The sequence below is a fragment of the Saccopteryx leptura genome, chromosome 3, assembly GCF_036850995.1.
Source record: "Saccopteryx leptura isolate mSacLep1 chromosome 3, mSacLep1_pri_phased_curated, whole genome shotgun sequence".
Taxonomy (NCBI): domain Eukaryota; kingdom Metazoa; phylum Chordata; class Mammalia; order Chiroptera; family Emballonuridae; genus Saccopteryx; species Saccopteryx leptura.
This window is the reverse complement of record NC_089505.1, coordinates 180,162,962-180,189,063: the sequence shown is the minus strand read 5'-3', so window position 1 is coordinate 180,189,063 and position 26,102 is coordinate 180,162,962. Positions and strand designations below refer to the sequence as shown.

At 40.4% G+C, this 26,102-nt stretch overlaps 1 pseudogene; it reads right to left on the bottom strand.

Annotated features, from left to right (window-relative positions):
* Positions 1-5,219: 5,219 nt before the first annotated feature.
* Positions 5,220-5,788, bottom strand: LOC136398377 (large ribosomal subunit protein uL6-like; annotated as a pseudogene).
* Between the last annotated feature and the right edge of the window lie 20,314 nt (positions 5,789-26,102).

Genomic DNA, 26,102 nt, shown 5'->3' with positions numbered 1-26,102 from the left:
TCTTGCATTCCTTATCCCCTCACAGTCTGTCCCTCTCCCTGTCCTCTCCACCTGGGAGATAAGCTGGTCCTTTCAACGCACCTCGCTCCCTGGTCGCCAGGCAAGTGGCTGTGAGCAGTAGTTTCTGCTCCCCTCCCTCCAAGATCCTCTCTGGGCTCTCAGCCCCACCCCACCCCTCTCCATTCCGGCAAACAGAGGAGGTTCAGGGGCTCCCTACCAGGACTTCTGTGATTTCCTCTTTGCTCCTTGGTTTTTGAGAGCCATTCTTGCAGTTCAGAGTTGGTTTTTCATGCTGATTTTTCCTAAATTGATTTGTATTCCAGTTTGGTGGTGAGAGCTGGGTGTCTGTGCATCCACCTACTCTGCTGCCATCTTTTTCTCTCGCTTACAATTTCTTTATTGAAGTGTTCATTAAGTCCATCCATCATAGCTTTGAGATGCTTAAGCATCCTAACAATCATTATTTTATACTCTGCATCCGGTAATTTGATTACTTCCAATTCATCCAGGACTTTTTCTGAGGATTTATCTTGTTAAAGCATATGACTTATGCTTCTTTGACTTCCTATTTTTCTCTCTGTCTGACTTGTAGGCTTCTTCCAGCTGTGGTTTCCTTACCTAGTACAGCCACTTTGAAGTCTTGATTTGTTTGTTTTCTTCTCAGTTTTCTTAACTTGGTGGTAATCTTGTTTACTGATCTCAGCAGGAGGCTTATTTGCAATTGTATTTAGGAATGCGGTGGGTGTAACCTCTGAGACTCTGAAGGCAATAATCTGCCAGCTACTCTCTGGGGGTGGGGTGCTTTCTCAGCTTCTGGGGGAGGAGTATCTCAGATCTCCATGGAGACTTGAGTTACTGCCCCTCCTCCCCACTTTCTGTTTTCAGCTGTGTGTTTTTGCAGTGATTGGAGCTGGAGAGCTTTCTGGAGGTGGGTCATCTGGACCCACTTTAGGCTTGTGCTATGTGGAGAGATCAACCCCTCCCCCAGCTATGGCCTCCTCTGCACTGGATGAGTCAGCTTCTCAGGTCATCCCATGCATTCCTCTGCCCATCACCGTCTGTCTCTCTCTCCCCACTTTCCATTTGGAAGACAAGCCAGTCCTCTCAGCCCATCTCGTTCCCAGGTCCCCAGGCAAGTTGCTGTGAGCAATGTTTTCTGATCTTCTCTTTGTAATGAGAGCTGTAAAGCCAGTAGCAGTGGCCACCATCACAGCTGCCTGGCACATGCAGGTTTGCATTTGATTCGGACAGACAGTAATGAAACAATGGAGCCAAGAACTGGTGGGCCATTAGCTTTAATTCTAGCTTGCACTCAGTGGGCAAGAAATACACACAGTGGGAAAACACTCCCCTTTCCATTTAGGGCTCCCAAAGCCACTGACTTATCCGAGTTTCCTAGAATCAAAGATGTCAACCTCACCAGCCTTATTCACCTCTGTTTCCCATCTCCTTCTCTCTGCTCCACCTCAGCACAAACTGGCTTCCCCTTCAGCACTCCATGATCTTGGCTGTTTTTCCTCTCTTTTCCACGTGGCCTTTCTCTGCTCTCCTTACAGCCTGTCCCCCACACCCAATGCAAACTATAAGCGAGCAAACATATACATCATATTTGCAAACTTATTTGACCCACATTCACTGTGTGTATTTCTTGCCTGCCGGGTGCAAGCTAGAATTAAAGCTAATGGCCCACCAGTTCTTGGCTCTGTTGTTTCATTATCATTTGTCCAAATCAAATGCGAACCTGCATGGGCCAGGCAGCTGTGATGGTGGCCGCGGCTACTGGCTTTACATTTGGTGTAGTCTGTGGCAGGATTCAATACAGATTGGTATGGAGCCACCATCAACTTTGAGTGGTGAAGTAGAGGACTGTCTGCTGTTATGGTTCTTCATGGCTGTCGTTTTGGCGACTGTAGGCTGACTGACTTTTACAGCCATGTGTGAGGAAACCGAATGCTCTGTGGAAAATGCTGCCCGGGACCTGCAAACCGAGCAGTGGAAGGAGCCGAAGCAAACATGCGAGAAAGAGATGCTGACCCTAGAGCTGGAGCAAGCACTGGAGGAGGCCGACCAGGTTCATGAGAGTCTCTTGGAAATGGAGCAGCCACTGGAGAAGGAATCACAGGTTCGTGAGTTGCAGATTGCCCTGGATGTTGTGGAGAGCCGGCAGTGGTGGGAGGCCGGGGCTGCAAGGCCTGTGGAGCAGTAGGCGGCAGCAGCCCTGGGCTCGAGCCTGGCAGTGGGAGCTGGTGTTTTCAGTTCCTCTTTGGAGGATGAGGAGAATCAGGCTGGAGTTGTGATCCACAGTCTCTAGAAGATGAGAGCCCAGCAGGGGGTAGGTCTGTGATTTTGGGACATAGGAGTAAATGCCATCATGTTCTCCAGAGCAGAGATGGAAATGCTGACTGCCATTGCCACATGCTCCTCTTTGGGACAGTGTAAGACCTGCCAGGATGGCAGGGATGAGGGGGGTGGCTGAGGCCCCATGTGCGTGGACTGATTCCTGGACTACAGCCCAGGTTGGCACTAGCTCCTTTGTTGGATGGGCTTACGGATTTTGGACAATGTGAAATACCCTGATGGGGGGGTGAGGGACAGCTTTGCTGGAAGCCCTCCCCCTGCCCCAGGAAGCTTTTCCCATGGCTAGAAAGAAGTTCGAGGACATTTTGCGCTTTGGAAAAGTGCTTAGAGACTGGTGAAGTGTACCTTTGTAATTGTTGAAATTATATGATTTGTCATGTTGTAGTTTGTGTAATATGTGTAATTTTCTTGTGCAGGAATAACTGTGCTTTAGATTGTAAGCAAGCCAAAGGGGTGGAATGTGGGTCAAATAAGTTTGCAAATATAATGTATATGTTTGCTCGCTTATAGTTTGCATTGGGTGTGGGGGACAGGCTGTAAGGAGACCAGAGAAAGGCTATGTGGACGAGAGGAGAAGCAGCCAAGATGGTGGAAGGGGAAGCCAGTTTGTGCAGAGATAGAGCAGAGAGAAGGAGATGGGGAACAGAGGTGAATAAGGCTGGTGAGGTTGACACCTTTGATTCTAGGAAACTCGGATAAGTCAGTGGCTTTGGGATCCCTAAATGGAAAGGGAAGTGTTTTCCCACTGTGTTTATTTCTTGCCTGCTGGGTGCAAGCTAGGATTAAAGCTAATGGCCCACTAGTTCTTGGCTCCATTGTTTTATTACCATCTGTCTGAATCAAATGTGAACCTGCATGTGCCAGGCAGCTGTGATGGTGGCCGCGGCTACTGGCTTTATAAGACCCCTTCTGGGCTCTCAGCCTTACCTCTACTTCACTGTTGTAAGCAGCGGAGCCCCCACTGCACCTCCATGCTCCCTATCATGCTCAGTGTGGCTTCTTCTTTGCTCCTTGGTTTTTGAGACCTGTCCTTTTAGTCCAAAGTTGGTTTTTCACGCTGATTGTTCCTAAATTAATTTGTAATCTAGTTTGGTGGTGTGAGCTGGGAGTCTGTGCATCTGCCTACTCCACTGCCATCTTCAATCTCTAAAGCATGGGTCTCAAACTCGTGGCCCGCGGGCCACATGCGGCCCACCGAACAATTTTGTGTGGCCCGCAGACTAATCCATGAAGTTCAAAATATTTTGGATAAAATTAAGGAAGCCTAGGGGCTTACTTGTATTTTTCATTTCTCTAGCATCCTAGCTAGATATTAGCTTAGTTAACAGCAGTTGTGATGCGAAATACAGTTTCTGGTCGTTTTGTGACACTGAGTAAACTGCATGTACGATTGTGCTTGTTGTACTGATTTTTTTTTGTTTTCAACTGCAGTGAGAAAAGTGTTGCGTAACAGTTGCCTTTTGTAGACCTAGTGCGGCCCGCCGAACGGCTGTGATCTTGCTCTGCAGCTCACATGCTGAGTTGAGTTTGAGACCCCTGCTCTAGAGTATATCCAGCACTATGATTAATGTAGGATGTTTTTATGAGAAGATTTTAAATGTGTAGACATTAACTTATAATTCCAATATTCCTATATCCAAGTGTAATGTATTTATTAGTTCACACAAATTTTAAACCTTTATAATATATATTCATATTTTATAATTTTATTATTCCATTATGAGAGTTAAAAATCCTATATACAAAAACACAAAGAAATGAAAAAAAGGGAAAAAAAGAAAAGATAAAACTTCCTCAATATAGATTGTTTGCTACAAACTGGCATTGGATTTGTTTTAATATTGCTTACTTTGTATTAGTTAGCCTTGAGTTGACTAAAATTTAAAGTTTTTCCTTTTCCCAAATATAAAATTTTCCACAGGAACCATAATACAAATCCACCAATTGTTCTGTAGGGCAGTCAACTTCCAAAACAGTCCCCAGTGACTGGCCTGCTATTCCTGCTCTTCCCATAACCTGTGTAACTAACAAGAGACTGTGAAGGTGACCATGTGGATTTTCTGTGGTTAGGCCACACAGGACACACCGAGGGTTCCTTTTCTCTCTCCTAAGTCACTTGCTTTGGGGAAGCCAGGCCCCTGGTTGTGAGAACACTTGGGCAGCCCTGCCGAAGGTCCAGTCTCACTTTGCTGACGATGTGGGCTAGCCTCCTTGGAAGTGGATCTAAGCCTTCAGATGACTGTAAGCTTCTTCCCTCCAACCTCATGAGAAACTGAGTCAGAACCCACCAACTTAGCCACTCTCAAATTCCTAGCACTCAGAAATTATAAAATATTAAATTTTATAATTGTTTTATGCTACTAAATTTGAGATAATTGCTACTTAGCAATAGTTAATGCATTCTATGTACATAAATGTCTATAAATGCACAAAAAATGTCAAGAAAGATGCACATGGGGAATGTGGTAAACTTGGAGGAGGTGGAGTAATAACAAGGAAATGAATACTGTTATGTTTCTATATAATTAAAAATAATTTGCCTGACCTGTGGTGGCGCAGTGGATAAAGCATCCACCTAGAAGGCTGATGTCGCTTGGTGGAAGCCCCAGGCTTGCCTGGTCAAGGCACATATGGGAAACAACTATGAGTTGATGCTTCTCTCTCTCTCTCTCTCTCTCTCTCTCTCTCTCTCTGTTCTTTCTAAAAATAAATAAATAAATAATCTTTACAAAAAAAGTAAGTACATAAAAATAATTTCCCCCCATTAAATACATGGCTTTTACTGCATCTTTAAAATATCACAAAGAAGTCTGAGGAATCAGCCAGCATCATGCTGTTTCTAGAGCAGGACAACTTAGATCTTACGCATCAGCCTGCTGAACTGTTCCTTTTTCAGAAACATAAATACCAGCCAAAAGTTTTCTAATACCCTTGTTTTTAACTTCTGTGGCTTGCTGAATCAAAACAGTTTCATCTGATACAAGTTCAGTGTCCTTACTTTCCAGATTAACTCATCTTTCTGGGTTTGAGATACTGAATGAGCAACACCTGACCTTGTCTGAACCCTGCAGGTGTATTTTTCACCCAAGAAATCTCTGATTTCAACAAGAGAACCATTCTCCTAAATAATGACATTGAGGGAGGAGTGAGCACACATAGACCTCATCTTGTAATGGACACCCGGTGTAACTCTCTTGGTCACGTTTGGTACACGACTGCAGGTAGTTTGAATGGTGGCTGGTTCCTTTCCATTTCCCCACCGTTTGTTAACTCAGAGCCTTTTCTTTTTCTTTCCAAGGAGACTGAGTTCTAAACTGAAACACAGTGTGCCTCTGGGGCTCTTCACAGTAATTGTGCATCCCTTCAGAATGATGTCCACATTTTCTGGAATGTCCATAGTCTGATTGTTTAGAATTATCATCATCCTTATAGTAGATGTAGCAAGTAGCTAATTAAAAATAAATTTAAAGGCAAAATTTGAAATCAACCAAGATGTCCTACAATAAGTGAGGGGATAAATTGTAGTATATCCACACAATGAACAATTATTTTTAAAAAGAAATAAAAAATAAACTATCAATCCACAAAAAGACATGAAGAAACCTTAAATGCATATTGCTAAGTGAAAGGAGCCAACTTGTAAAGGACATGTACTATGATTTCAACTGTGTGACATTCTGGAAAAGGTGAAACTATGGAGACAGTAAAAGATCAGTGGTTGCCAAGGATTGCAGGGGTGGGGGTTGAGTAGGCAGAGCATAGAAGGTGTTTAGGGCAGTGAAACTACTCTGGGTAATACTATGATGGTGGATACATGTTATATATTGTTAGAGTTCATAGAATGTACAACACAAAAAACGAACCCTAACTTAAACCATGGCCTTTAGTTAATAATAATGTGTGAGTGTTGGCTTGTCAGTTGTAACAAATGTGTCACATTAATACAAGATGTTAATAATAGGGAAAACAGGGCAGGAAGAGGGGAGCAGGAAACTATTTTTTACTAAATTTTTCTGTAAACCTAAAACAGCTCTAAAAAATAAATTCTATTTAATATTTATAAAATTAAATCCATTTTAAAAGACAAGTAAAGATAAATATATAAATGCAGATATCATGTCTAATTTGCCAGGGAACCAAGTCAGGGAAAACTGGAATAGCAACTTCTCTGAGCAAGGTAAGAAGGTTGACTTATTTGTCATCATTATTTCTACTGATATTATTTTTTAGCCAGCACACAAGAATGGAATGAAGAATGTTCTAACATTTGGGTCCCAGAGGCATGTATTGTTAAACACCCCCCAAAAAACCAATGATTGAGAATGAACTATTAAAATGTTCCAGGAGGCTCCAGGCTGGAAAAAGTCCACCAGATCTGAAAGAATGTGGCCACTGGCCTCACAGCATAGCTTCAGATCATTGGAGAAGCATCTCCCACTGGGCCACTGCCTGGCAGGTCAAGTTCCTTCTCTGAGAATCTAGACATGACATCTCCTTGGTAGGGTTACCAACATGCTGACATGAACAGAGAGATGAAGAAGACTGTTCCAAGTCAGAAGAAAGTGGAGCAGCCAGAGGGCACAGCCTTCCCATTGTCAGAAGAGTACCAGGGGTGGTGTCATCTAGAGAGGTTGGGCATTGATGAAGAGATCTGCTTAGGCGTGGGACATGGCTCCCCCATCGTGGCCCACCGTGGTTCCTACTGTGGTGAAATCTGGCAGGAGAAAATGGCATGCCATTAATTATTCTGTGAATGTTGCTCACATACCACTATTTGCCTGGCACAGAGCTGGTGCTGGGGTACAGAGGTGAGCCAGGCCTAGTTCCCAGGAATGTCAAGTTTACATTCTGATAGGGTTCAGATCATGTCAAGACACACGTGTGGGCCATGTAATGTCCTCCGAGGATGATAATTGCTATGAGAAATATAAAGTAGTAAAAGAAGTGGGGAACATAGGTCAAGGGGAGGGAGCCATGATGGAAAGAGGATCAGGGAAGTTTGGTGGGCTGAAAACAAGTGGATTAATGTGCCTTCTAGGGACTCCAATCTCTCCAGAAAAGCACTTTGTTCTCCCTCAGGAGTATAGCAGATCCATGAAGCCCAGCCTCAGCCATCTCCCACTGTACTAAGATATCTCATGGGATTAGGACTTTTGGGCTTTATGGGTCTCCCTCTTTCTTTAGATGGTGCCATTCTACATGCCATCCAGGAAAAATCTCAGCTTACCCCATTTCAAAAATTCTGCTCAGCATGATTCTCTATTGAAGAGAAAGTACCTATAGAGATTCTGCCTGTACTATTGAGAAGGAAGACAGAAAGACAATAATGATCTCATTGGAGGCTGGTTTATGGGCAAGCAGTACCCGAGTCCTGGTAGTGGACTGGCCATGCCCTCCTCCTCCATGGTTCTCTTGACTATGGGACCTCAACCCCACATAGGTCCTACCAAGGTCCCACCCTGTGTGGCTTTCTCCTTCCCCTCTTCTACTGTATGCAGCAAGCTTTGTTATGCCCCAAATCCAGCAGTTATACTCATTAGAGACCACAGATTCTAAAATGTGACACTTCTGCCAGGATGCTACAATTTAGAAATCAACTGATGGAGCCAGGAACTCCTGTGCCATTTACACAGAGATTCACCTGGGACTCGGGAGGTGGCAAGTGAGGGTGTTTTTGTTTTGTTTTTTTTTGCCTATTTGTGTGTGTGTGTGTTTAGAATCATCCTTACAAAGGATGAACTTTCAGCAGAAGACAGGATGAGGTGCAGATGGGCAGCTCAGTGGCAGCATGGTCAGCAAAACTTCCACCTCTCCTGTTGTGGTACCTTGTTCATACCTCTGGCCACACTTATCTCAGGTCCTTCTTCAAAAGAAATGGTAAATTAAATAAAACAGTGATGGAGGGAGAAAAACACAAAGAGGTCATGACATTAAGGAGAAAGAATAATTAAGATATTAAAATAATAGTATTTTAAACCAAGAGAATAAAGAAAAAAAGAAAATGATCAGTATTAAACACTATACTTTTATACAAAAGTACCAGAATTAATTATACAAAAGTTGAGCAAGACACAGATACAAGAGAATTTCATTTCCAGCGAATTACAAATATTATAACATCCACAATTATGGTATAAATACCTAGTTTCTGGGTGTTGATTCAGAGTGTTCATTTCCCCAATAAGTTTGTAATTCTTTGTGTGTGAACTCATTTTTGTGGGAGTTCTGTGAGCCCTGGCTGGTAAGAATGTTGCTACATACAATACAGAAGAGCATAAGGTTTCCCTTCCGCCAGCACCTCTGGGAATTTCTACCATGGTCCTATATCTGCTTTTGTGTTAATTTCTCAGGTTTCAGTTCCTGGACCATGCAGGTAGTTAGATCAAGATCCCATCCACCTCACCATCACATAGGGCTCAGAGGGCTCATAGTTTCTCCTCCAGTGAAGCTCAGGAGAACGGGCACGCTACCTAAGCATATCCAGATGATGGACCATGAACGACGCCTTTCACATCCGGGGCCTTGGCTGCAGCCCCAACTCCTGCCTGAGCCACTTCTTACCATTTGAGTTCTGTTTTCTTTTTGTCTGACACACAGGCTTATGTTTCATTTGTTCAAACTTTGTTATGTAATAACAAGAAGTGGAATTGTGGTCTTTTTTTTCAACTTCAAAAAATCAACTCTATACACTTTGTAAAGTATATCATTGTCTAACCACTATCTATACATCCAAAACAAATACAAATTAATATTGGTGTAAACTGTAATTGAAAAATAAAAATAATTGACTTTATGAGGTATAATTTACAGGCACTGTGTGTGTATTTTGTCCATGATAAATCCGTGTGTTTCTAGCAAGAGAATGGCTGTCTGCACTATCTTCATTTGTCAGATTGCTGGAAATTTCAAAGAAAACACTATGATCCTGGTTTCCTCATCTGTAATACGAGAAAAAGAACAGATCCAGCCTCACAAAGCTGAAATGAAGATCTCAGGGTGCATAGCACTAGGCTAGGGAACCACTGATTTGACTGGGACTTCCTTGGATGAACCTTGAAAATATTATGCTAATTGCAAGAAGCCAAACACAAAAGACCACAGACATCTTTATTGAGTATAATTCACATATTATATAATTCATCTATTTAAAATGTAAAAGTCAATGTCTTTCAGCATATTCACAGATACATAGACCCATCACCACAGCTAATTTTAGAGTATTTTCATACTTCAAAACAAAAACCAACTCTTACCCTTTAGCTACTGTTAATGAACACACATTTGACTTGTTTAAGCCTAGCAAAAAGTTTGGGACACAACTAATATTTCTATCTTTGTTTCATTTGTGTTATAAATAGAATGAACACTCTTTAATTTAGAGTTGTTCTTTATTTTATATTAAAAAGGGCAAAAATAAGGCCCTGGCCAGTTGGCTCAGTGGTAAAGTGTAGGCCCAGCATGTAGATGTCCCGGGTTCAATTCTTAATCAGGGCACACAGGAGAAGCACCCATCTGCTTCTCCACCTTTCTCCCTCTCCTTTCTATCTCTCTATGTCTCTCTTCTCCCACAGCCAAGGCTCTGTTGGAGCAAAGTCAGCCGGAGCACTGAGAATGTCTCCATGGCCTCTGCCTCAGGTGCTAGAATGGCTCCGGTTGCAATGGGCAATGCCCCAGATGGGCAGAGTATCGCCCCCTAGTGGGCTTGCTGGGTGGATCCCAGTTGGGTACATGTGGGAGTCTGTCTCTCTGTCTCCCCACTTTTCACTTTAAAAAAATACAAAAAAGGGGGGCAAAAATAGAATAAAATATTTAAATAATTGCAAAATCATCTGTACAGGCAGAAGAGGCAATTTGGTCAGGCCTGAGCTGTTGACTGAAAGTCAGCCTCACGCAGAAGATGAGATGTTTGTTCATTCCCATACATGAACGGTGGTTTATGGGAGACAGTGGACAACACAGAAAGTACACGTTGTACTTTCTTGGTACAAGAAAATTGACAACTGCTTGTAAACCATGTTTAGGATAAAGAAGGCAAAAAGCTAAAGACTGAGGAATAAGTTAATATTATGAAAATAGAATATTGAAGGGTGTCGGGAGCCGATCCACTAATGCTGGCTAACTAGGTCACAGCAGGAGAAGATCCACAACTGCTGGTTGACAAAGTCACAGCAAAAGAAGATAGAGTCACCGCAGTAAGACCAACAGCTGCGGGTTGACAAAGTCACCGCAAAGGAAAGGCACAACGATACTCCCCCCTTTAATCTTTTGAATTAATCTGGCCTTATATTCCCCCCTTTTTCTGGGCGTGTGCTATTATTTGTAGCACAGGGATAATAGTACTGTGCTTTCCCTGTAGATTCGTAGTAATTTCTTTGGAAATGAGACAGAAGGTGTAAGTTCCACAGAAAAGCCTGTAAGCCCCTTGAACTGGGCTCATAAACATAAGAGGCTGGCCATGATATCCCTCATAAAGGGTTAAGTTTGTAGGAGAATTTCTTCTTATTAATCATGTTAGAAAGAATAAAGTTAGAACTTAACTAGTGTATGAATATAGTAAATGAATAAAGTTTAACTAGACATTAGAATCTTAGGTAAAGTGTAGTGGAGTGGCCTGTTGCGTGGCCTTGGATAGGAGTGCAGCTAGCTAGTAAAGAATGTTTTGTTAAAAGACTTGTTTTGTCACTGAAGACAGTTGCTGGGCTTTTCTCAGTAAAACATTCTCATGAGATTTTTGCATTTTCCAAGAATAAGGAGAGGAATGTGGTGGGATTCATAGCAGCAATAGCAACTAATGCCTTCTGATATTATGTTGCTACTAGCTATCTTGCAGGTGCACTCTATGTATCTTTAAGTAAAAATTACTCTTAATACTATGTCAGTTTCTTAAATAGCAAGCCTTTTGTAGTCTTGTGAGAAAAGAATTAGGACACTACATGAACTCAAGGCTATTTGCCTGAGCAAGCGGTGGTCCTCTGCTAGTCCTTGATGATTTTGTCTGCTATCTCTTTCTGTGCCCTTGACTCACAACAAGAGTAAAATAGAGTTATTAATTAGTACTAATCTTTTAGAAGTTTGTACCAATATTATTATTACTATTGTATAACTGTACTTTGAATAACTTACCACCTGACTTGTAGCTTATAGATATGAATTAACTGTTATCTAAAAATATGTAACCATAGTGAAACTAAAACAATGATGTATTCAAAATACCATGTGATTGTAACTTAGTGTGTGTGCATAAAAAGTAATGTTAGACCAGCCATTGGGGAGATGCCTGGCAGTAAATGCTAACCAGAGAATAAAGAATTCGGCTCTCTCACTCGATTTTCGCCGACGCCGTCTCCTCCTGTGGGACCCCTGGATCCTCCCCCCGGGGCTGGACCCCGGCAGAAGGGTTAACAATGAATCAAACATTAAGGAGTTAAAAGTAAAATAAGACCAAGATAATACCAAAAAAATAAAGATAATTTTGTTTTAAATCATGAAAGTGAAAATTTAGGCCAAGGGAGATTGACTATTGAGTGGAAGAAATATTTAATTTAGTAAAAGCTACAAAAGGTATAAAATACCTACAAATAATGTGAACAAGAAAAACAAAGGCTCAAGTGTGTCCATTGAGGAAAACTATAATTCTACTGAGAGACACAAAAGAAGACAAAAATAAATAAAAAGACATACCCTGTCTTTGAATCAGGAGAAGTGCTAATGGAAGGATATTAACTTTTCCCAAAGTCAATCTACAAATTTATTGTGACCTCTATAAAATAAAGACATTTTTGAGAACTATATACTAAAATTCATATAAAAATAATCAGAGAAATTTTGAGGGGAAAAAAAGAATGAGGAAAAGGTTGGTCCTACCACATCAAGTATATTTGAAAGATGCTTCCTTAATAGATAGGTACTGACATGCGAATAAGCAATCAGATCAATAGAACCAACTAGAGAGCCTAGAAATACATTCCAATAGCTATGGGACCTATGTGATGAAGGTGGCGTTTAAAGTCAGCGGAGAAAATGAATTGCTTAGTAAATACTACAGGTAAAATACTACCAGTTGGCCTATGGAAAAAAATTAAGTTCTTCCTCAATCCTAATTCTCAAAATAAATTCCAGAGAGATTATAAATCTTAATGTAAAAACTGAAACCAAAAGAGAATAGAAGGAAGCATAAAAGAGTTAAAAAATCTTAGTCTAGAAAATACCTAGGTAAGCAAGAACAGATATCAAAAGCCTTATATGAATTTACCCACAGAGCATTAACAATCACTCTACCTGCATGAAAACCCACCATTTCTTCCTGTCAAAAACAACTGTTATAAACCCAAAAGGAAACACAGAGGGAACGATACTTTTAGTACCTATAACAGAGAGCATTGTCTTTGGAGGGCAATGTGACAGTACCTATCAATATTCTCAAAACAAATAGTGTTGACTTAACAATTCTACTTGTAGAATGTAATCCCACACTCTCAGGTATATGTGCATATTTCACTGACGTACTGTTTATGATAGGAAAAGATCAGAAATAACTGGCAATCTATGGAAAAGAACAGATTCAATACATTACTTCCATAATTCATGTTATTTGTGCAGCTCTCACAAATATTGGGGTAGCTTTTTGTGTGCTGACATGAAACAATCTCTAAGATACAAGGTTCAGAAGAAAACAAAAAGGTCCAGAACTGCATGCACAGGAAGCTTCTATTGGTTCCATAAAAGGGAAGGCATGCGTTTGTTTTGTGCACAGATTATTTCTAGAAGGAAACAGAGATGCTGTTAACATTGTTGCCTCCTGAGACAGGGATTAGGAAACCAGAGGTCTTGCTTGCTTTTTCATTGTATTTTTATTATTTTCCATTTTCATTACATGATTTGTTAATTTTCCAATTTAAAAAATTAAAAAAATTAAGGACAATAGCAGATGATTTTTACCTTATACATAAAGAAAATTAAAGTAGAAAGATAAAATGAAAAACAAACAACAGACATAAAAAATTGATATACTTGAAGATGGAGATACAGAGCTGTAAAACCAAGTATGACTTTGATAAAACAGGAAAAACAACAGGGAACTCAGGAAAAGGAAGGCAAAAGATAAAAGCCAGAGGCAGACAGAGCTGTGAGTCGCCTGTGGAATCCATAGGTTGAACATGGGACGCCCACTGAGTCCCCAAGAAAGATGCCTGAAGTTGAGTGACACACAGTCCAGGTGACACCCAGAGGCCAAAAGGACACTGAGGTCAGAGAGAGTAGGTTGTGGTAGGACCAGCTGTAGCAGGAGTGGGAACTCCTCCAGGCCAACTGAACCTGAAATCAGAGATCAATAGCTAAGTATGGGGGGCGGAGGGGGGGGGGGGTCATTACAGACTGTGTCCTTAAAGCACCCTGTTTCCATGGAGAGAGTGAGCTTAGACTGGTTGTTCAGGGTGTGGGTGTGGGGAAAGAGCTGGTAGCATCAGGGAGCAGCCTCTGTCACACTGTGCAGGACCTGTTTTTAACAGTGACTACTTGTCATAGAGCAGTGGCTCCCTCTTCTCTCTCCAAACACACAGAGCCCCACTTGGACCTTTCATGTGGGTGGAACCCTTAAGAAGGAGACTCCGAATCTTGGGTAATTGGAACCATAAAAAAGATGTATTGTATTTGAAACTTAATGTAGATGAGTGAGTCATATAATAGCTTAATGAACAAAAGTGAAGGTATCCTCCAGAGGGAGAGAACTTTAGGCTTTAAAGTTAGGGTTCCTTTGGGTCTTCCAGATTGGCCCCTTTGGTTCCTAGGTCAGGGTGGAGGGTGAACAAGGGAGAAGAGGGGAAGGCTGGGGAGGAAATCTGGAAAGCCTGGAGCTCCCCCTTGAGGTTAAAGCACACAGCACTTTTCAGCAATTATTGCAGGGTAGGACAGCAGTGCACTATGTTCTAAGAGTCTAAGGAAGGGAATGGGGGTTCATAATGTTGAAACTATTTTCATAACAATTTTAAGACATTATTTGCCTTTTCACTCTGTGGACATTAGCACAACCCTTGAGTACATGGCTATTAATATTCTATGTTACAAATGGAAAGTATCCGAAAGCACTTCTAATACCCAAGTACAGTGCTGCCCTGAGGAAAAGCACTGGGGTGGTTGTTGAGTTGTGAGTTCAATTTGCTGCTCTTTCTATGAAACACCATTTTTAAAAGAATGGCTGATAAACTATGAACATTCACACTTGGGAATTTAGTAGGTGTTTTCTTGCAAATCATTGAATTGAGTCTCTAACTTTAAGAAAACAATGTTATTAATTTTTAAATCTGAACTTTGAACAAAAAAGTGATAATTTAGGAATATTTAATATCTTCTTAATACTTAAAGACTTTTTTTAAAATTTATTTATTCATTTTAGAGAGGGGGGAGAGAGAGAGATAGAGAGAGAGAGAAAGGGGGGGAGCAGGAAGCATCAACTCCCATATGTGCCTTGACCAGGCAAGCCAGGGTTTTGAACCAGCAACTTCAGTGTTTCCAGGTTGACGCTTTATCCACTGTGCCACCACAGGTCAGGCCCATAAAGACTTTTCTGATGAGGTCAGCAGTGAACCAAACATAATTTTTGATAATGGATAATAAAAGGTATGAACATTTGAAAGATCTGCATATCTCAGTGAACTCACATTTCCCAAACATTTTTGTATCGTGTTACAAAATCACCTGTAGGGAAAAGATCCATGCCAAGTGCAAAATAAGCCAGTTGTAATGTAACAGTCTGAAAAGTTCATTGGCAAGGTTTCAGGTTCCACATTGTAACTACCTGAAAGAAACTATATCTAGTTGAACTTCAGTGTAGTATCAATAATAAAGTCTACAGTCATCTGAAAAGGCTATTAAAAACACTCCTCCCTTTTCCAACTGTGTATCTATGTGAGGCTGGATTTTCTCCATAACCTTCAGCACGTGTCACAGCTGATTGAATGTAGAAGTAGATATGAGAATCAGCTGTTCACCTTTAAGCCAGTCATTAAAACATATGCAAACTATGTAAATCATTGCTACTTTTCTGACCAATTTTCTTTTGCTTTGGAAACTACAGGTTTCTTCCATAAAAGAAATTTTCTGTGTGTGTGTGTGTGTGTGTGTGTGTGTGTGTGTTAATGTTAACCTGTAATTGTTTCTTAAAATCAATGAATAATTAAATAAATTCATAAGTGGTACCTTGAGATATGAGTTGTTTTTTTTTTTTTAAATAAATTTTTATTAATGGTAATGGGATGACATTAATAAATCAGGGTACATATATTCAAAGAAAACATGTCTAGGTTACCTTGTCATTAAATTATGTTGCATACCCCTCGCCCAAAGTCAGATTGTCCTTCGCCACCCTCTATCTAGTTCTCTGTGCCCCTCCCCCTCCCCCTAACTCTCCCCCTGTCCTCCCTCCCCCCACCCCTGGTAACCACCACACACTTGTCCATGTCTCTTAGTCTCATTTTTATGTTCCACCAATGTATGGAATCATGTAGTTCTTGTTTTTTTCTGATTTACTTATTTCACTCCTTATAATGTTATCAAGATCCCACCATTTTGCTGTAAATGATCTGATGTCATCATTTCTTATGGCTGAGTAGTATTCCATAGTGTATATGTGCCACATCTTCTTTATCCAGTCTTCTATTGAAGGGCTTTTTGGTTGTTTCCATGTCTTGGCCACTGTGAACAGTGCTGCAATGAACATGGGGCTACATGTGTCTTCACGTATCAATGTTTCTGAGGTTTTGGGGTATATACCCAGTAGAGGGATTGCTGGGTCATAAGGTAGTTCTATTTGCAGTTTTTTGAGGAACCACCATACTTTCCTCCATAATGGTTGTACTACTTTACAGTCCCACCAATAGTGAATGAGGGTTCCTTTTTCTCCGCAGCCTCTCCAACATTTGCTATTACCCGTCTTGTTGATAATAGCTAATCTAACAGGGGTGAGGTGGTATCTCATTGTAGTTTTGATTTGCATTTCCCTAATAACTAATGAAGCTGAGCATCTTTTCATATATCTGTTGGCCATTTGTATCTCTTCCTGGGAGAAGTGTCTATTCATGTCTTCTTCCCATTTTTTTATTGGATTGTTTGTTTGTTTGTTGTTGAGTTTTATGAGTTCTTTGTAAATTTTGGAAATTAGGCCCTTATCTGAGCTGTTGTTTGAAAATATCATTTCCCATTTAGTTGGCTGTCTGTTTATTTTTATATCAGTTTCTCTTGCTGAGCAAAAACTTTTTATTCTGATGTAGTCCCATTCATTTATCTTTGCCTTCACTTCTCTTGCCATTGGAGTCAAGTTCATAAAATGTTCTTTAAAACCCAGGTCCATGAGTTTAGTACCTATGTCTTCTTCTATGTACTTTATTGTTTCAGGTCTTATATTTAGGTCTTTGATCCATTTTGAATTAATTTTAGTACACGGGGACAGGCTGTAGTCGAGTTTCATTCTTTTGCATGTGGCTTTCCAGTTTTCCCAACACCATTTGTTGAAGAGGCTTTCTTTTCTCCATTGTGTGTTGTTGGCCCCTTTATCAAAGATTATTTGACCATATATATGTGGTTTTATTTCTGGGCTTTCTATTCTGTTCCATTGGTCTGAGTGTCTATTTTTCTGCCAATACCATGCTGTTTTGATTATTGTGGCCCTATAATATAGTTTAAAGTCAGGTATTGTAATGCCCCCAGCTTCATTCTTTTTCCTTAGGATTGTTTTGGCTATTCGGGGTTTTTTATAGTTCCATATAAATCTGATGATTTTTTGTTCCATTTCTTTAAAAAATCTCATAGGGATTTTGATGGGAATTGCATTGAATTTGTATATTGCTTTGGGTAATATGGCCATTTTGATTATATTTATTCTTCCTATCCAAGAACAAGGAATATTTTTCCATCTCATTGTATCTTTTTCGATTTCCCTTAACAATGCTTTGTAATTTTCATTATATAGGTCCTTTACATTCTTTGTTATGTTTATTCCTAGGTATTTTATTTTTTTTGTTGCAATCGTGAAGGGGATTATTTTTTTGAGTTCGTTTTCTAATATTTCATTGTTGGCATAGAGAAAGGCTATGGACTTCTGTATGTTAATTTTGTATCCTGCGACCTTACTGTATTGGTTTATTGTTTCTAATAATCTTTTTGTGGAGTCCTTCGGGTTTTCGATGTATAGGATCATATCATCAGCAAAAAGTGATACCTTTACTTCTTCTTTTCCAATATGGATGCCTTTTATTTCTTTGTCTTGTCTGATTGCTCTGGCCAGAACTTCTAGCACCACGTTAAATAAGAGTGGAGAGAGTGGACAACCCTGTCTTGTTCCTGATTTAAGGTAGAAAGTCCTCAGTTTTATGCCGTTTAAAATGATGTTGGCTGATGGTTTATCATATATGGCCTTTATCATGTTGAGATATTTTCCTTCTATACCCATTTTGTTGAGAGTCTTAAACATAAAATTGTGTTGTATTTTATCAAAAGCCTTTTCTGCATCTATTGATAAGATCATGTGGTTTTTGTTCTTTGTTTTGTTGATATGGTGTATTACGTTAACTGTTTTGCGTATGTTGAACCATCCTTGAGATTCTGGGATGAATCCCACTTGATCATGATGTATTATTTTTTTAATATGTTGTTGTATTCGATTTGCCAGTATTTTGTTTAGTATTTTAGCATCTGTATTCATTAGAGATATTGGTCTGTAGTTTTCTTTCTTTGTGCCATCCTTGCCAGGTTTTGGTATGAGGGTTATGTTGGCCTCATAAAATGTGTTTGGAAGTATTGCTTCTTCTTCAATTTTTTGGAAGACTTTGAGTAGAATAGGAACCAAGTCTTCTTTGAATGTTTGATAGAATTCACTAGTATAACCGTCTGGGCCTGGACTTTTATTTTTGGGGAGGTTTTTAATAGTTTTTTCTATTTCATCCCTGCTGATTGGTCTGTTTAGGCTTTCTGCTTCTTCATGACTCAGTCTAGGAAGGTTGTATTGTTCTAGGAATTTATCCATTTCTTCTAGATTGTTGTATTTGGTGGCATATAATTTTTCATAGTATTCTACAATAATTCTTTGTATATCTATGATGTCTGTGGTGATCTCTCCTCTTTCATTTTGGATTTTATTTATTTGAGTCCTGTGCCTTTTTTCCTTGGTGAGTCTTGCCAAGGGTTTGTCAATTTTGTTGATCTTTTCAAAGAACCAGCTCCTTGTTTTATTGATTTTTTCTATAGTTTTTCTGTTCTCTATTTCATTTATTTCTGCTCTGATTTTTATTATCTCCTTTCTTCGGCTGGTTTTGGGTTGTCTTTGTTCTTCTTTGTCTAGTTCCTTAAGGTGTGAAGTTAAGTGGTTTACTTCGGCTCTCTCTTGTTTGTTCATATAGGCCTGAAGTGATATGAACTTTCCTCTTATTACTGCTTTTGCTGCATCCCAGAGATTCTGATATGTCGTATTTTCATTTTCATTTGTCTGTATGTATCTTTTGATCTCTGCGCTTATTTCTTCTTTGACCCATTCATTTTTTAGAAGTATGTTGTTTAGTTTCCACATTTTTGTGGGTTTTTCCCCCTCTTTTTTGCAGTTGAATTCTAGTTTCAAGGCTTTATGATCAGAAAATATGCTTGGTACAATTTCAATTTTTCTGAATTTGCTGATGTTGTTTTTGTGGCCCAACATATGGTCAATTCTTGAGAATGTTCCATGTACACTAGAGAAAAATGTATACTCTGTCGCTTTGGGATGAAGTGTCCTGTAGATGTCTATCATATCCAGGTGTTCTAGTATTTCGTTTAAGGCCACTATATCTTTATTGATTTTCTGTTTGGATGACCGATCTAGAGCCGTCAGCGGAGTATTGAGGTCTCCAAGTATGATTGTATTTTTGTTAGTTTTTGTTTTAAGGTCAATAAGTAGCTGTCTTATATATTTTGGTGCTCCTTGGTTTGGTGCATATATATTAAGGATTGTTATGTCTTCTTGATTCAGTGTCCCCTTAATCATTATGAAGTGACCATTTTTGTCTCTGAGTACTTTTTCTGTCTTGTAGTCAGCATTATCTGATATGAGTATTGCTACACCTGCTTTTTTTTGGGTGTTGTTTGCTTGGAGTATTGTTTTCCAGCCTTTCACTTTGAATTTGTTTTTATCCTTGTTGCTTAGATGTGTTTCTTGTAGGCAGCATATAGTTGGATTTTCTTTTTTAATCCATTCTGCTACTCTGTGTCTTTTTATTGGTAAGTTTAATCCATTTACATTTAGTGTAATTATTGACACTTGTGGGTTCCCTACTGCCATTTTATAAATTGCTTTCTGTTAGTTTTGTATCTAGTTTGATTCTTCTCTTTTGTTTTCTATCATTTGTTTCTGTTTGTTTGTGTTCCATACTTCTTTCCTCTGTTGCTACCTTTTTTAAGTCATGTGTTTTTGTGTTGGTTTTTTCTAGGGTGGTTACCATTAAGTAATGAAAAGGGTACCTACCATATTCATTGTAGTACCCTATCTTATAAGTATTTCTGCACTTCATCGTCCTTTGCTACTGTTAATCTCCATTCTCTCCCCCCCTTTTTTTTCCCTTTGTTGTCACAGTTTAAGTTTGGTTTTATTGTGTTCTTGGTGGAGCTGTTACTTGTGGTGTTGTTTTCTTTTGTTCTTTGAATCTGGTTGGAAAACCCCCTTTAGTATTTCCTGGAGTGGGGGCTTTCTGTTGATAAATTCTCTCATCTTTTCTGTATTTGTGAATGTTTTTATATCTCCTTCATACTTGAAGGATAGCTTTGATGGGTATAGTATTCTTGGCTGAAAGTTCCTCTCTTTCAGGGCTTTAAATATTGGGGTCCACTCTCTTCTAGCTTGTAGAGTTTCTGCTGAGAAATCTGATGATAATCTAATAGGCCTTCCTTTATATGTTGTACTCTTCTTTTCCCTGGCTGCCTTGAGAATTTTTTCTTTGTCATTGGTTTGTGTCATCTTTATTATGATGTGCCTTGGAGTGGGTTTGTTGGGGTTAAGAAAACTCGGTGTTCTGTTTGCTTCTTGAATTTGAGGCTTTAGTTCTTTCCACAGGCTTGGGAAGTTCTCGTCTATTATTTGTTTGAGTATATTCTCCATTCCATTTTCTTTCTCTTCTCCCTCTGATATACCTATTATTCTTATGTTATTCTTTCTGATGGAGTCAGATAATTCCTGTAGGGCTTTCTCGTTTTTTATTATTTTTGAGTCTCTTTCTTCTTCTCTCTGTTGTGCCTCAAGTTGTTTGTCTTCTATTTCACTAATCCTATCTTCAATCTGGGTTGTTCTGCTAGCTAAGCTTGTTACCTCGTTTTTCAGCTCGTGAATTGAGTTTTTCATTTCTGTTTGATTTGTTTTTATAGTTTCAATTTCCTTGGTAATATATTCTTTGTGTTCATTGAGTTGTTTTCTGATCTCCCTATATTGCCTTTCTGTGTTTTCTTGTATATCTCTGAGTATTTTTAAGATTTCTATTTTAAATTCTCTGTCATTTAGCTCCAAGGCTTCCAATATGTTAAGTCTTTTCTCCATAGATTTTTCCACATCTATTTGTGTTACCTCTCTCTCTTTTGTATCCATAATATTCGATTTCCTCTTTCTTATTGGCATCTGAGGGTGGTCTTGTTGATAGCACTAATTAGAATTAATAAAGAGTAAAAAGTAAAAAAAAAAAAAAAAAAAAAAAAAAAAACCAAAGGGTAAAACACCCCACAAAAAAAAGCAGTAATAATTTATTATTTCCCCCTTTTTTTTCTTTCTTCTCCTTCCCTCCTCTCCCCTCCTCAGGGAAATATCGTGCCTATAATGGAGGGCCTGGTTTGCGGTGAAGAGTTCAAGGGGCAAAAAAAAAAGGGGAGTAGGGACCTACTAAATGCAAAAAAAAAAAAAAAAAAAGGAAGAAAATCTTAGACAAGCATAAGTTGATCTGCCTGCGGGTGATGGTCAACTAAGAGATATAATGAGAGGGATAAGAGGGAACCAGAAAAAAGGACAAAAAAAGGAATAATAAAGAAGAAAAAAATAAAAATAATAAGTAAAAATATGTTGTATTAAGTGGAGCGAAGACCAAATACAATGGAGACCTTGGGTTGGGAGGACCCAAAATGCCACAAAAATAAACTAACAAGAAAAAAACAAAAACAAAAGCGAAAAAGAAAAATAAAGCCAAAAAAAACCTTGAGTCCCAAATTAACTAATTTGTTCGTGATTGAGGATTAAATGGGAGGAAAGTAAAACGAGAAAAGAAAAAACGAATAGAAAGGAAAGAATAAGAAAAAGAGAAAAACGAAGGAAGAAATAAAAAAGGAAGAGAAAAAAACAAAATAAAGCAAAAAACAAAAAAAAAACAAACAAAACAAAAAAAAAACAACAAAAGAGGAGAGAGTGAGAGTTAAGTGTCCTGGAGTATAACCCCAAAGGAGGGTGAGGATGAAGAAGAGAAATAAAATGTAACACTTATGGGTAGTGTAGTTCAAGAAAAGGGAAGCATAAGATGGGCAGAGAATAGAAGGACCAAGGTGGAGGAAATAAAGGCAATAAGATAGAAGAAACAAACAACAACAACAACAAAAATTAGTGGAACAAGTTGTAAAGTCTGTGGATTTTTCTTGATTTTGAGATGTTAACTTCTTCCTTTTTCTTTTCTCTCCCTCTTCCTGGTCGGTGACTCTGTACCCCAGGCTCTGCCCCTGTGTCACATTTAGGTAGGGATTTGCAGTTGATGGGATTCTATGGCAATGTCATATAATTGGCTTTAGTCTTGCTGGTAGTCAAGGCTTGTTGGCGTTTGCAGGGTCCAACGATGAGAGAGTTTGCTTTCGTGGATTCTCTCTCCTAGTCCCCCCTTCCTGAATTAGCAGCCTGGTGATCCAGCTATAAGGCTGCCACTGCTTCTGCCTGGAGAGTAAGAGGCTCAAAGAGCTGGGAAATCCCCACTCTATCCCCACTCAGTGCAAGGCTTTGGGAAGGGCTCTGGCAGTCAGGGCCTCCAGTGTAATCAGGCGGGGGTGGGAGTCAATTGTTGTCAAGGTGACTGTTCAGCGCCTAGCATTCAGTTGGACCTCTCAACCCAGGCTTTCCCCACTTTGTAGCCTGTTTTGGCTGGTAAGAAGAGGCACTAGTCTCTGCTTGCGACTAGTGTGGTATAGATCTTATTATCTGCCAAGTCCTTATTGTTAGCGTTTATCCCTGAATATGGAGGCTCTATCAATCAGAAGTTGCCCCCGCCCCTTTAGCGAGAGGCACTAAAAAATATCACGCCTCTTGTCTTGGGTCGGTGAACTGAGAGAGATCTTATCAATTAGAACCAAGGGTGTGCAGATTTCACGGGTTAAGTTAATTTTAGTAATTGGGTCGCAGCTGTGCTCCCGAAGGTATTTCAGGCTGCCTGCGCGCGCCCCTCCCCCAACGCTTGATTGTTAGCTTGAATGGCTGGGTGACATGCCCCGCCCGTGGAGAGAATCTCCCAAGTAGGGAATACCGCCCTGGGGCCTCTCCCGCTCCCCGTGCGCGGGCCGCTGGGAACATCAGTGGTGCTCGGTCTGCAATGCTCGGTCTGCAACCAGACCGGGCACGCGCCAGCGGCTGCTCGCCGCTCCGGAGTGTGGGCGGTGCTCGCTCTGCAACCGACCCGGGTGCTGCTCGCGGCGGCTGGCGGCTGCTGCTCGCGGCTCCCGAGTGCGGGATGACTTACCACAGGCGCACTTCCTCGCGGCTTGAATGAACGTCCCTGCGGTAGCTTCCTCCACACCCTCGTCTCTCAGATTCAAGTGATAACAGTCCTTTTGCTTTCAGTTTGTGTGGAACTCCGTAATGCTCCGAAGATAAATTTTCCTGTTTCTAGTTGATAAATTTGTTGTGGTTTTGGGGAGATCTGTCAGACGCGCTGCTCACGGCGCCATTTCCGTGACGTCACTCCAAGATATGAGTTTAATTCGTTCTGTAACCGAGGTTGTAAGTCAGTCAACTCGTATATCAAACAAATTTCTCCCATTTAAAATAACTGAAATAGATTTAATCCATTCCAGCCCTGTGAAACATCCCCAAACCATCCTAAATTATGAAAAAAGACATGTTTTTAATTAAGAAACACACATGTATACTTTACCAATGCATAACAAAATATATGAAATAAAAGAAAAAAGTGTTATTTAGTACTTCTTACCAAGGTATTCTTACCTTGGAGACAGACGAGTGTGGCTAATGGAGGTGAATGGTGGAGGAGGAGGAGGGAGGGAGGAAGGGATGCAGGCACTGTAGACATGTAAACTAAAACTGCACTTTCTTTTTTTTTTTGTATTTCTCTGAAGCTGGAAATGGGGAGAGACAGTCAGACAGACTCCCGCATGCGCCCGACTGGGATCCACCCCGCACACCCACCAGGGGGCAACGCTCTGCCCACCAGGGGGCGATGCTCTGCCCCTCCGGGGCATCGCTCTGTCGTGACCAGAGCTACTCTAGCACCTGGGGCAGAGACTAAGGAGCCATCCCCAGCGCCCGGGCCATCTTTGCTCCAATGGAGCCTCGCTGCGGGAGGGGAAGAGAGAGACAGAGAGGAAGGAGAGGGGGAGGGGTGGAGAAGCAGATGGGCGCTTCTCCTGTGTGCCCTGGCGGGGAATCGAACCCGGGACTTCTGCACGCCAGGCTGACGCTCTACCACTGAGCCAACCGGCCAGGGCCAAAACTGCACTTTCTTAATACTAAATGATAGCACACAAAAAAGTTAGTAAAAAAATGCAAAAATGTTGCAAGAATGAGTACAGTGCACAAGATTCAACTTGATTCTGCGGGTAACACATGAGAAAGAATGAGATGCTGGTGTTGTGCTGCCGATACTGGACCCGTGTGCCAACGCGCCAACTAGTGGCAGTTTCCTGAATCATGACTCATATCTCGGAATTTTGCTCAGATCTTAAACAAAAATACTGACTGAATTGCAGCTCATATCTTTAAAAATTTGTATGTTGGTCTGCTCATATCTCAAAGTACCACTGTATTTTGGATTTCTCTGTTTTAATTTCTATTATGGTAAATATCAATAGATATAGCCCAAATGAAAAAAAGCTCCTGGGGGGTAGGAGGTGATCTTCAAAAACAACAACAATAATAGTTGTTATAACAGAGATCCCAGGACCAAAAACTTTAAGAACCACTGGTCTGAGAGTAATGCCAGTAGGTCCATCTGATAGGATGTACATGTCTTTCAACTGTTCCAAGGTTACCTTTGAGTAGGTCTCCTTTGGCTCTGCCCTCCTCCAAGTTCCCTGAATTGAAGCCACGGCCTGAAATACTGAGTAGATTCTAACATGGTGGCTAGAGACTTACTTAGCTTAGGATACTTTCTGCCCACTTACAAGATTTCTGCTTGGGTAAGGTGAGGTGGAGGGAGGCATGGTAGACTATGTGCAGTGTGAGATAGCAGTTTCCCCACCTATAAAGTAGATATAGTAACACCAGCCTCTCAGAGTTGCTGAAACAATTGCTCACAAACACATGTGGAAACATAGGGCACAGGACAAGGCATCCCACAATGAGTATAGATTTCTGTCCTTGTTTTCCCACTTTCTCCTTCCCTCCTGCAGAGACACTCAGACTAGGATTCCAGTCATGACCACATGACTTCTACGAGGACAGAGTCTTCACGGCTTTAGTTCCTGGGTGAAGAACGTAAGAAGTTAACTAGTCTTAAAAACACAATGTATGTGCAATCTGTAAATAGCCATTTCAATTATTTTCTGTTAGTGGTAAGTTAGTGAGCACACAGGCATTGCGATAAAGTTTGAGGTAGGATAACCAGGACAAATAAGCCCCGGTTAAGGCATATTCTGACAAGCAGGGCTCTACCCTTGGGACTTCATGAAAAAAACAAAGGGATTTTTTGAAAATGGCCTGAATTCCTTCAAATAGAACAGGAATGTCAATGTCTGTACATTTACTATATTTCCCCATGTATAAGATGCTCCCATGTATAAGATGCACCTTAATTTGGGGGCCCAAAATTTGGAAAAAAAAAATATTACAAAAGTTATTGAATTCAAGTTTTATTCATCATAAAATTCATACAACTTCTCATCACTGTCAAAAGTCCCATCTATTAGCTTGTCCTCAACAGTGTCTGATGACGAATCACTGTCTTCAACAATAAGTACAAAAACAAGCATGAAAAAGTGGGAAATGCAAGTAAAAAAATCAACAACCACTGTATAAGACGCACCCAATTTTTAGACCCCAAAGTTTTTGAAAAAGGGTGTGTCCTATACATGGGGAATACAGCATGCCCCAGCTAGTGTCCTCTTTCTCCTCTTTTTCTGTCTTCTCTCTCCTTCTCTTCCCCTACTTCTCCTCCTTCCCGCAAGCTGTCCCTCCTGATGACTCCCCTTTGCATTATTGGCTCAGAGGCAAAAGCCAGAATCTTGACCCTGTTGTCAGCCATTTCTATTTCCTTAGTTCTGTGCTTTGTGGAACTATTAGCGAACTGGGATGGAGGAAAGGATTTATCTAGCTAACTCTTTGGTGGGAAAAAAACTTTCTGATTTGGGAAAGGAGATGAAAATGAAAACGCATTCCATCAGAAACAAGGTCACCATGACATTTCCTGTTTAATACCAATAAACCCCCCCTCCCCACCCCACTGCCCCATCCTCTGCAGAGGCTCCAAGGGGATGACTGCTTAACCATTTCATGTTTGGAATGGTGAGTATAATAAGCAGGCACCAAAGTAAGTAGAAATGCC